Raw genomic sequence first — 13291 nt, 5'->3', positions numbered from 1 at the left:
GACAGGCGTAGTGTCGTAAGCCGTGGGTGGCGTGTCACGACAGGAAGACTTTTTGACTTGCCAGAGGATAAGCGAGCAAATAAGCGACAGCGCGGCGCTATCCTGCGAATGCCGATGTGGCCGCGACGTCCCTGCTTCTGCTATTCACGGGAAGGCATGGTGCTGTGTTCACTTCGCTGACAAGCAATTACGGCGAAACGCAGCAACCAAGCCTGTGCCAGAATACTACGAGCCGTAGCCGAGGCACCAGTGGCATTCTTCTAATGCCATTCATGTGGTGTGGATTACCCCCTAGACTTTGAAGGCCGTAGTGCTCCCTCCGTGACGTCACGAGGTGGAGGCGGGTGCGCGGCGCGTCGCTGGTGTGCGAGCGGGAAGGATCACTTGAGCGGGTCTCGATCGTAAGTCCGATTCTGTAAGAAGTGAAAGCGCACACTAATCTGCACCCATATCTGCGCAAGACACCTGTGCACCTTATTGGCTTTCATGATAGCTACAACGAATAACACCGCTACGAGCCAATGACTGCGAAGGCTTTGTTGAGGTCTCTTTGGGCATTTTAAGATTGATGTGCCTGATCAGACGCGTTTGTTTTTGGAGTTGGTTTTTGCTGCTGTTTAAGAAGCGATAATTTATTTATAACACAAAACACACAGTTTGAGTAATCCAAGAACAAAATTTTATTTCATTACGGGGCCCGCCCATCTACTTGCTACTTAGTGTTTTCAGTTTTCTCTCCTTAGATTTGGTGCTGCCATCAGCAATCTTGTCATTCAACCTGCAGCAAAAATTTTTTAGCAGGATATTGGTGCTGCACCATAGCACGTGCTTCAGTACCAGTTCACTAGTGTGTCCGTTGTCACAGGTGTGGAACTCTTGGCTGCCTTCGCTCGTGAGGAGCTCCACCGTCAGGTCTGTGACAACTTTGCGCTGGCATGGCATACTAAGGAAGTCGCTGTTTTTTGACAGCTGCTCAACTACTGCGTAGTTATGGGCAACAGCATTAACCGCAAACATCGCTGGATGTACCAGACCGCCTCGATCCATCTCTCTAATAAGTTCTTAGTGTTTTTCCTCCACGCCGACTGTTAATTCCTTGTTCACAATCAAGGCTTCCCGACAACTCTCACACTTGAGCTTTTTTAGCGTGGCGTAAAAAGCATATCCTGCGACGTACACCAATACGGGAATGAGGTCTTTGATTTTGGTCAGTGTCTAATCAGAGACTACCACGTTGCAGTTAGGCCGCGATCTTTCATTTTCCTTATGAAGTCCATCCCACTGCTGGTCCTCATCGGTGCAGTCTCTAGATCTTGTGGCCACCAGAGGCAAAGTGTTCTGAAGGCGGAGCTTGTTTTCGCATTCGTACACTTGCCGAATGGACACATGATATTGAGCACCTGCAAGCTGCCTGTACTTCCCAAAGGGGTCCTCCAGGCCATCCGTCTGTATTTTCTCGAGCAGTACATTTGACAGTTTGAGCTCATCAAGGCAGTACCTGGAAAGTTCGATGAGGCCGTAGGTAGTCTGATGAAGGGCTCCGTGAGTTTCTTTGGTAAGCTTACCGGAGTTGTAATGTTTTGTTTTTTCTTTCCATTCCTCCAACCAGTTGAGCAGGTTGGAAAGAAAAACCATCTTTGTATCGTCCATAGAAAACACTGGCCCTTGAAACGGATCCCTCAGCCTGGTGCCTTTGAACGGAGTTTTCACGTTTACAATCTCCCACCACTTCACAATTATTTCTATGAAACTGGCGGTCCCTTCAATGTGGTTCAAAGTATGTTTCTCTGAAAGGACTCGGAGGGCCGGGGGCAGGGTGTCATTAAATACTTGCAAAGCAAGCTTCATATTTTGTTTCTCGATATCAGATGGAAAAAGGCCTTTTCTGGAGAGTGTATACGCATGCCTTAGGAGCTGTCCGAGCTCGATGTTGTGGGCGTCCCTTAAGGTGTCGAAAGATGCAGAGAGCATGCGCCGTTCTTGCAACATCCCTTCATCGAATTCCGGGAATGAGAAGCAGTGTTGGTCATTGCGTTGCCGGATCCAGTTGTTTCCGATGCATTTTAGCAAGTGCACAGTGTCGATAATGAAGAACAGTGGCCTCTCGGCTGAGCACGGATGCGGGTAAAGAAAAATGGGGTGATCGCTGCCTAGCCAATTAAGGTGCAGAGTTCCTGAAATTTTCCATTGCCTTCCCGTTAACCTTGTTGTTGTCGGTTACTACACATATTATTTTGTAACCGATCTTCTCAAGTCCACATATGATGCGTTTCAGTAATCTGTGCAAGAAGTCACCATTTAGAAGAACGTCAATTTGGGCTAGATGGTGCATTATTTGAGACAGAAATGGTAATAGCGCTGCGATAAGACGTATACAAGAAAGACTGACACAGGACACGCGCTAACTTCATGTGATTTTATTTACTGCAAAGTCAGCAAATATCAAGGGCGTCCGCAGAATTTTTTGCAGGGGGGGGCCCCATTGGTTGTTGGCGCCGGAGGGAGGGGGGGGGGGTATATTCGTAGCAAAAATGCGCTATTTGCGGCGTAAATTTATTTATTCATATATAAATAAAAAGTAAGTAAAATGCACGCATGAAAGAAAAATTACAAACAGCAAATTAAAGCGCGGCTAGGAGAGGTACGTTAGATTTTATCAACGAAGTAACAATTAAAATTAATAATAAATGCAAAAAGACACTATCACTTCGTGGAGAAGCGTGTTCAGTCTTGCTGCATACGGGTTCTCGACTCATCCGGATTGATGACCAGCACACAGCACAATATGTTCACAAACACGCAACTACAGTCACTCAGTCAGTCTTCCTTGAACAGCAACTGTAGGCGCCTCGGATTTTTCTGGGCGAATTGCGTAATTACACGGGTGATAAATTCATTTCTGTGCTTCATTACAAGCTCTCGGTGCACATTCATATTGATTGGAAAAACGGTTGAACGCGTACGTTGAAAACAAAAGATGACTAAATATACAACGAAAACTTATTTGCAAGATAAATGCACGCTCGCAGCTTCATACACCTCGCTCCATCTTGCTCGCGTATCTGCACAGTCGAGCAACCGCACACACACTGCTCAGTCGGCTCGCCGCTCGTCGTTTTCTCGTCCGCAATATCCCCGAATGCGCACTTTGGGGGTGAAAAGAACGCCGCGCGACTTCCGAGGGGAAGGGACACTCGCCACTCCGGTCGGAAAATTTGTTTTGTGTGTTTTTATGGGGTTCAGAGCCCCAAAACGACTCAGGCTATGAGGGACGGAGTAGTACTGAGTTCCGGATAATGTCGACCACCTGGGTCTCTTTACCACGCACTGACCTCGCACAGTACATGGGCGCTGTTGTGATTTGAGGCCCAGCCAGAGGTGACAGGCGAGTCAGGCAGGCGCCATCGGGCTGCGTTGACCAAAGGCGCTGGTTTTCGGAGAAGGCGCAAGGAACGCTGGTGTGGGGGCGCCTCTGGAGACTGCGTCGCCGTGAACAAAAGCAGCTAATCCCCTTTGCCGAAGATTCTGAAAGCGGCGCTTCTACCGAACTGCGATCGGAGGAGACAGCGAGCGGCGGCGGCGCCAACTGATCGCCTTCTTTCCCCTGAGCAGCCCGACAAAGCGGGGCTGGACACGGCTGATTTGTCCTTCCCTCCTGAAGAATTCATGGGTGGCCGGCGTACGAACGTATCCTGATTATAGCGAGCGACGAAGGCGAAAACAAGATGCCCTGTGCACTGTCTGGCTCCGTGTCGCTATCTCTTTAGAGATCAAAGAAACAGACACCCATATCAAGACGGCTCGAAACACATGCTCGCCGGTGCCGCTGTATGTCTGCAACAGGTCGCCCTTCAACACAGCTAACGATGGCGTCGTTTGAAAACGGCGTAAAGACGCGCGCCCGGACGCGGCATTTCGCAGATGTGACCCAAAGTGTGGAAGCGGGGCTGCTTTTACCCTTTTGGCTGAGCGCACCACCGCCCCTGGCGTGCGCCCATCACTCATGGTTCGAGTGAGTGATTTTCCAGGGGGGTGCAGCCGCCCCCCCTTGCCCCCCCCTCCGGACGCCCATGGCAAATATATGAAAAATTCAAGGCATGCATGCGCAAAAAACACTTCGGGAGATAAAGATTCTGGGCAGGAGTGGAGATACGAAGGCGCGGGAGCTTTTGGAAGCATACCACATTAGGAAGAGGGGATTAGATTGCGTGAGTGATACCTCGGTTCGCCTTTTTCAAGACTGAGATATCGTATCTTGAACGGTTTTGTTGATGCCTGTTGCTCCGGTGTTTTTTGCGCATGCCTTGAATTTTCCATATATTTGCTGGCTTTGCAGTAAATAAAATCAGATGAAGTTAGCGCGTGTCCTGTGTCAGTCTTTCTTGTGTACAGCCGCCGCGGTGGCTCAGTAGCTATGGTGCTCGGCTGCTGTCCCGAAAGACGCGGGTTCGATCGCGGCCGTGGCGGTTGAATTTCTTTGGAGGAGAAATTCGAGGCCCGTGTACTGTGCGATGTCAGTGCACGTTAAAGAACCCCAGTTGGTCAAAATTTCCGGAGCCCTCCACTACGGCGTCTCTCATAGCCTTAGTCGCTTTAGGACGATAAACCCCATAAACCAAACCAAACCTTTCTTGTGTACGTCTTATTGCAGCGTTATTACCATTTCTGTCTCAAAGAAGTCACCATCGGCGCCACGTACGGGCACTATGTGGGCCACTTCTTTGAATTTGCATGTTTGGCTCTGCACCATAAAAACCAGGGCACTGTTCGCAGCTTCAGCCGAATTGTGGGCGACGCCAGTTATAGCACCGCCTTTGTAATCAAAGAAAGGTTTAATATGGATTTCATCTACCATCAGGGTGACAGTGCGTTGGTAGTGATTCAAGTCGAAAATTCGTGTGGCCATCCCAGTAAAAAAAAACCATTGGAACCAATTGGATTTCCAATGGGTTCCAATTGGACGAGTTCAGTTCCCGATTGGTTCCAATTGGAATGGTGTTCCAATTGGATGGTCCATTTGGACTATCCAATTAGACCATTTGGGTTTCCAATTGGTGAGCCCAATTGGTCTTACCCATTGAATGCAATTGGTCCTCGAACTGCACCCAATTTATCCAATGAATGTTTGCATGTTTGACGAAAAAGGTAGAACTAATATGGTACTTACAATAAGAGCTATCAGCAGCTTAGCCTAATAAATTGTACTCATCACCTACACCACCACTGGAGCTGAAATTAAATTAAATATCTGCGCTCAGTGGGCAAGCGCCACCGGCCCCAGCATGAGAGCCTAATAAATTGGGTATATAAGTTGGAGCAGAAGTGTGTTCTCTGGATGTACATATTGAGCTAATGTGTGCTACTAGTGCTTGAATGTGCAGTGTTGCTTGTGTGTGATGCATGTGTGTCTGTTGGCTTTGATTTCCATAAAAGCATGTTAATTTCAATTCCGTAGAAAAATGTTGATTGGTACTAGGCACAGTGTCTCCTTGCAGTCCTCATATATCAGTTTTACTTTTGCACATTTTAATATGTTAAATTGTAGAAATATTCATCCACGATCCTAGAGCATATTATTCAAACATTTAACTACCTTTCTCAATGAACGTAGCATATTTTGTGAATATTTTCTGGGTCAAATAACTGCCTGGCCTAATGGGTCCAATTGGCTAGTCCAGTTGGATCCAATTGGTCGGGGGCTAAAAACACAACTGGAACCAATTGGTTCCAATTGGGAAATCCAATTGGAAGCAATGGGAATGTCCATTTAGTTCCAATTGGATTGTCCAATTGGTTCCAATGGTTTTTTTTTGACTGGGATGTATTTCAGGAACGCAGAATCACCGTGTTCTAGCAGAAGATGATGTTTCCGTAGCTGCGCATGTATTTGTAGGCATGGGGCGAAATTGTGAATAAAAGGCAGCAAAACACCATAGATTCTGCTGAATAACGCCTCCGAATCTTCTTCACTAGGAGCAACTTCAACTGCTCGCGAATGAATCGGATGGTACGACCTCTGTCCTCTGTTTCTGCGTCGCACAGCTTATCGAGTCTTAGCTTTAACGTGGACAGAAAGAAGCTGACACGGAAAGCTCTGACCGACAACTAATGCATCAGTTGTTAGTCAGCGTGTGGCCGTGTCACCTTCTTCCCGTCCACTTTTTTTGCGCTGTTTTGCCCCATTTAACTCAGTAATGATTTTTTGCCTTCATGGGCAACAATTATTTTTGCTGCATACTGGGAATCTTGGAAGGCCTACTGCGGTTAATCCAAGACAACCGAAACGGATTGCTGACGCGTGGTGTACGCCTGCCTCACGACAACGCTTGGTTCCACATGACGCATGCCACCACTTCGTTCTTCTCAAGATTCAAGAGGGATGTTTTGGAGCATCATCTCCAGAGCTCGGAAATGGCCCCTACAAATTTTCACTTTTTTCTTCACTTCAAGAAACGTCTCGCTCGGAAGCCGCTCGCCGACGACAACGAGTCTGCACAAAAAGTCATGACGTCGTTTACAGGGCAGTCCGGAGACTTCCATGAGCTGTCATCCATACACTGTTTCCCAGGCTGTTAGGATATTGGCGGCAAATGTTAGAATAAAGGCAGTGACGTAATTAGTTCTGAGTTAAAGGTTCACGAAATAAAATTTTCCAATTTGGTGACGAAAAACTGCAGCTTTCATTCGATGCCTCACAATAAAGATGCACAGTCGGGCTTGGAGCCGTGCCGGAAACTGCCGCTCTAGAATGATTGCCACCTTTTTTTCACGTGATACCAGTTGGATCTGAAGAGGGTATGAGATGCGGTGCAGCTCCCGCAGTAACTTTTTATCCCCAGGGGCGGGCCAGCGCTCTGTTATTTATCCACAGAAAACAAACGCACGCTGCAGAAGACCTTTCGAGGCAAGTTCTAGCTGCAGCTGTGCTCGGTACGTGCAAAATGGGAAGAGGACCGTGAGCGTAAAAAATTTGACGGTTCCCACGCTGCCTGGACCACAAAAGAGTTACGGTGGGCACTGAATATCCCTACGTGCTGTGAATGAAAAACCTTCCGTTGGCCTAAAGGCACTTATCATGGCCCTTTTAGCTAATGACCCACATCGTTATTTAGTAACGTCCTTTATTATTGCAAAATTACCAAGATCACTATTACTATCTCGCTAAGATTAATTACTGCTATCTAACCTATCTTTGCTGCATTCCCCGTTTCCTGTGATCATCCTTTGCTATTTCATGGTCTACTGCTGATGTCATGCGAGGGCATGACATGTAATTAGAGTTTTCGGACCGTTTCATCTGAGCAGCAACGCTGGGTTTGGTTGCCGATGAGCCATATACTGACTTCGCATTGAAACCGATGCTGTCGCAACTTGCAAGTTCCGCACTCTCAGCAGCGTCTGACTCACAAGCTGCTCTTGTAGAGCGCATTGAATGTGTTATAGGAGTTTCGATCACGTTGATACTGTTTAAGTGGTCCCTCTAAGCATCCGGAAAGCGCATCAGGAAGTAGGGCTGGCCTTCTCGACGGCGCACTTCGGCGAACGGAAGCAAAGTATGAGAACCCTAGCGTAGGATGCGTTCGCTTACCTTCGTGAAGGGTTCTCGTGGTGGTGGTGGTGAAAACTTTTAATTTCTGAAGTAGAGTTTGGGAGCCACAGAGTGGCCCCGCTACATGGTCGGCGTCCCTAGTCCGGGACACCGCATGACAATGCCCCGTCTCTCGCCCGCTTCACCAGAGCCCTTTGGGACTCGAGCGAGGAGCAGTTGAGGAGGGCAGTCTCCCATGCCTCTCTGGAAGGGGTAGGGGAAGGGGGGAGGTGGGGATTTTGAGCACATGCCCACACCATACGGAAGATATCACAGGTCTCCCCACAGTGCGGGCATCGCCCATCTGTGTTAGGATCGTAATGCTTTAAGATTGCAGGACAGAGTAGAGTACCTGTCTGCAGGCGCCTTAAAGTTCGCTCCTCCGTCTTACTCAGCCCCTTTGCAGGGGCCGCGAAAAGGCGGTGTGGTTTTCTGGTTGCGCTCTCGGGACCTCATGATGATGATGATGTCCTCAGGCTTAATGGCACATACCCACGGCGGGGATTGGCCAGGGTGCATAGCGGGTGTCGGAAGGCCCAGCTTCTTCTTCTCCTTAAGTAAACTTCCTCGTGGACCGGCGTCTTCTTCTTAATGTTGAGCTCGTGATCACGAGCTTCGAGAAGGCCGCACACTGACGAATGAATGCACACCCCTTCTCAAAAGGTGCCGCCGTCATACATTCTCTTGCTCTGGAAGCTTTTATCTATTTCTTATTGATTATAAATATTTTGGCTCATGTTCGCCTAATACTTCCACTTTTCTTTTTTACTAACAGGAACGAAGCAAAGCCAATGCACACCCCTTCTCAAAAGCTTACAGCCCACAGGGTTTGCTTGTTGTTGCTGTAACTGAAAGAACGGTGGAAAGAAAATTGCACGGGCCTGGCTACTGGCTCGAGCTGAGCCACTACCGTTGGGACGTGCAGGTAGAGGAGAGTTGAAAGATATGAGAGGAAAAAGTGATAGAACAGACGTGTGTCGCAACAACTGCGCCCGCCGAAGCGACGACGCTGCCTGTAACTGATAACCTTCAGCCACGCCATTGGGCTCGCAATGCATCCCGAGCGCCGAATATCCTGACGGTAAGAAGAATTTTGGCCCTGCCCCCTCCCACGGGTAGGACTTTCAAAAATGCTGCAGAAACGCCACCACACGCCTCGAAAGAAAATCCCCTGGGCTCTAAACTTTTGACAAAGGCTGTATATTACTTTGGGTCATCTACGTTTGGTGACAAGACCTCAGGCCACGAAATTATGTTCGCTAAGCTGACCGGAGTGGTCGCCAGAGCAACGGTGGTGGGTGCAAGGCAGTACAACTCCGGATTCGATTATTTCTCCTTCTCCATTATCCAAGGACGTGTGCCAAGGGAGCGATTCATGGGAGTAGTGTAGAAAGTGTAGAAGCACCATCGAACTACCATCGGGTGCACGAACGAAAGGCCACAATGCGCAGCCACGTCCCTGCTATGTGGTGGTAGTGGTTGTGAAAAACTTTTGTTTTAATACTCAGAGAGAGATTGGGGATCAGAAGACCCTGCTACATGGTCAGCGTCCTAAGTTCGGGACACCGCACGACGGAGCCCCGTCTCGCGCCCCCTTTACTAGAGCCCTTTGGGACTCCAGTGTAGAGCAGTTAAGGAGGGCAGTCTCCCATGCCTCCCATGCCTCCCGGGCGAGGGTGGCGTAAGGTGAGGATTCTGAGTACATGCCCCCACCATGTGAAAGATATCGCACATCTCTTCACAATGCGGACAGCGCCCATCTGTGTTCGGATCGAAGTGTTTGGCGATGGCAGGACAGAGAATTGTTCCTGTCTGCAGGCGCCGCAGAGTTCGCTCCTGGCCGTTTCACATGCATGCGATTCTCGCCTGCGACGCTGCGAATTCTGTCGGTCTGCGACTGGAGAGGGCCGTCGGTCTAGCCGCAGACGGCCTGCGACCAAGTTCCGTCCGGTTGGAATTCAGTCGCAGCGTCGGTGTTCGCTCTGCGACTGACCAATGGGCAGCGCCGAGACGGCGCGTGACGTGACGTCACATGGGAGCTGTTGCCGCGGCCGCGGCCGGTCTCGAGGCGCACGAGCGAGAGAGCGCACGCGTCTAGACCGGCCGCGGCAACAGCTCCCACGTGACGTCACGTCACGCGCCGTCTCGGCGTGGGGCCACGTGGGAGCTGTTCCCGCGGCGTAAGCAAAACTGTTTATTCTAATAAAAACATACGAAATATTGCCTGGCATCTAAAAACACGCTGGTCATAACATCATCAACACATTCCGTGCAGCGTTTCTGTCCCGTTTAATCGTGGGTTGCCTATGCGAACATCGAGCAACATTGCGTGTCCCTGCGACCGAATTCGCTGGGTACGCGTTGCATGTCAAAGCATTGTGCGAAAATCGCACTGCGGCGTCACCGACTAGGCCGAATATTTTCGTTCTAGTCACAGCATGTGAAACGGCCCTTACTCATCCCCTTGGCAGCTGCCAGGTAGAGGGGGTGGCTATCGCAGTAATGAATTACGATTTCGCGGAACCGCAGAAGCGGTTTACGAGCTTCTGAGCCAGGAGAGCTAGGATGAGGGGCCCGGTGTGTGAACGCTCGGGGCGCCGCATCAGGAGCCTCATTGCCTCGTAGACCCTGGTGGCCAGAAGCCCAGATTACCTTTTTGTGCGAGTTGGATCGGCGAGTGCCCGTCATAGAATTTGGGAGGCAAGAGGTGATGTTTCCCCTGCAAGATAGTGTTCGCAGGCCCGGCGGGAGTCTGTGATAACCGTCTTCGATTTTGGATCTCACTGACCTCGTGTGTGGGAAAGCTCATGGAGACGATGCTACGGGATCGCCTCTCACCATGCATGGAGGGTGTTACGTTTCGCCTTCGTCGTGAGGGAAAATCGGCGCGGTTGCACCGGAATGCCGACGAGTCACGAGAGGCACGCGAGACCAACGCCTGGATTAGCCACGGAAGCGGCGCCAGTAATCAACCCCGCAACTAGCCAGCGCGGCTCTGCAGTGCACCCTCTTCTACAGAACGAAGTTAGCTGCCAAGGCCGGCAGTACTTGACATTCCGAGGGACCCGGGGGTCAGCTGAGTCTAGTCATCAAGTTTGACAGCAGCACCCGACCTCCAGGAAGTTATCAGCGAGCGTTTCTCCTACACCGCGTGGACTTGCACGTAGCCTGGACACTGCACGTGCGATCACATGAAAAGCGCGAGAACACCGCTCGTGGACATTCCAGCGTCCGCGCGTCGTAGATGGCATCCTTCTCTCAATCCCAACACGTGACGGGGGCGTGTTCCCTAATGAGAGTGTGTGATGGGTGCCACAGTGAACTTTTCAGGACACTCCTTCCTCGGCACGCCCGGCCCCCATCTAGGGAACCCAGGGAAAGGAAACGCTATAAAACTCGGCGCCGAGAACGGCCGAGTAGCTCCTCGTCATCGAGATTCTCGTCATCAAGCTCCTTGTTATCGAGACTTTTTTTACTGAGTGTCACGATATGGTGGGCGGCTAGATGTTTGATTGGCGCCGAAGTTATAATTAATCGGGCCAACCTGCCCACCACTGCACTCTCCGTAAGTTAGGAGGGGGTGGAGCGACAAACTTCTCCACCCCGTGTGCGGAAGATGAGGTTAGACTGCTGACCGGCGATAGGGGCCACGCCTGACTAGCCGTTGACCGGAGGGATGAGGCGTATAGGCAAGTTTCTTAGCAACCCTTTTACTCGGGTAAGAACAAGAATAACGGTTACGAAACAAGCCAAGCAAAATAGCGGTAATGCACAGGCGCGATGCGAACAACGAGCACAAAATCAGAACACAAACACAAACTATTAACAAGAAGAAGGAAAACAACAGGGCGAGAACTATACAACAAGGTTACACGATTAAAGCAATATACAAAAGAATAGGACGAGAACAGCGACAGAACAAAGAAAAGAGTGGAGCGAGTGGTGAGAAACGGTGGCTTAGCTGCGTAGTGGCAAGGTCCGGTCGCAGGGAGCGTCGGGCTGCGGAAGCGCGCGGTGCTGATGGGGGGTGCGGATACGGGCGAACTTGGGCCACGGGTTACGCGTCTTCCACGCGTCTTTCGGAGCCGCCGTCGCCGCGCTCTACGCGTCAGACACTGCCTAGGCTCGCTTGCCGACCACTGCCCTGGCTGACCCCACACACGTCCGCACGCACCGAAATCTCTAAGCCCACTAACTCGGTCGTGATTTTTTCCGCCACCGCGCAAACAAAAAAAAAAAAACAAACAAAAGCAAACGAATCCTCTCGGCCCCGTGCACCAACGATATACAGATGTTGAGAAGGGGGGAGAAGAAACATGAGAAACTGAAGGGGACGCGAAGGAAAGGTATGGTCCTAACGAGGAGGGATGTTAACTTCTCAAGGTTGGGACGGGTGCTAGGGCATTCACCGGCCGCTTCCCGTCCCCCACTCGTTCAATCGCTCGCTTCCCGACCATAATCCCGGGAGCGGGGCGGCCTAGCCTTGACTCCCCAGCGTCGCGAGGGGTCAACCGCCCACGCGGGGGGAGGCAAAATCACCGCCGCTGCGTCGCGACATGCCCGCATACAACCGGCGCCGTGGCCAGCCGTGGCCACTTTGGTCGGAGAAGAAAAAAGAGAGAAAAGGCATGAACGCACTTTGTGACACAACCCCCACGAAAAGAATGTTATTCTTAATAACATTTCAAAATCAAATACACAAATGTCGTGCATGCACAAATGCGTCTTGCCGAGCAAGCAAACGAAGATGAATTAACGCGCACTTCACTGTCAGGAGCGCGCACCAGTTCTTCGTCGCACAACGTTTCCCACGATGGCTCGCACAGTCGCGCACTGCACACTTCACGCAGTCACGTCACAGTCACTGCAGACTGTTCCACACAGCACTTGGAATCGAAACAGTTCAACACTGCACACAACATCCGCAGATTTTGCGTTGCCAAACATTCCAAGCACAAAAAAAGGCCACAACATATAAAGACAAAGAAAAGGAATGACCACTTAGGCGGAAAGGAGCTTCGGAGCTCGTGATCGCCTAGGTTCCGGTGAGTGCAATGAGTGCCGGACTGTTGTCTTCCTTTAGTACGGCACTGAGTGGGACTTCAACGTGCCTCTTGGTGCGGAACTTTCCACACAGAAATTTTCCTCCGCCTACTTGGACTGTGCGGCAGTTATCGCGAAAGATCGCTCGAGCGTCGGCGATATGATGCTTCCACCGTAGTGCTCTAACGTGAGCGCGTCTCTTCGTAGAACGCAGGTTGGGCGAGCGCGCCTTTCCTTTGTTAGCGTTACGCCTGTCCGTCTCCCTAGAGCTGCGCAGAGCCAGCGCGTGGTAACCCGACCGCTCGTGGAAACAACAATCTTGGCGGGAACCCAGTGATTGACCCTCATGTGCTGGTTGTCCGGAGGCTACAGTGCTGCAGCTACTGTCCTGCTCGACCCCCGCGCATGCTTGTTCCCCTATCTGCGCTGCTGGTTGCTGCTCCGAAAGCGGTTCACCCGTCAAAGCGACCGATCCTGTTTCGGCCGCTTGTCGCGGTTCTAGCCGCGCGGGAAGTGCGGCTGCACGACTATCCGCTGATTCTCCTACGGGGCACAACTGTGCGCCGTTCTCCCGGTCCGGCTCTACAGCCGACGCGTCCGAGCCATGCTCCTCAACTTCGACCGCTCCTTCGAGATCGGCCTTACTTTCCTCAACATCCT

The sequence above is a fragment of the Amblyomma mixtum genome, chromosome 8, assembly GCF_055824585.1.
Source record: "Amblyomma mixtum isolate Tamu chromosome 8, ASM5582458v1, whole genome shotgun sequence".
Classification (NCBI taxonomy): Eukaryota; Metazoa; Arthropoda; class Arachnida; order Ixodida; family Ixodidae; genus Amblyomma; species Amblyomma mixtum.
The sequence above is the reverse complement of the archived record's forward strand: the minus strand, read 5'-3'. Positions refer to the sequence as shown.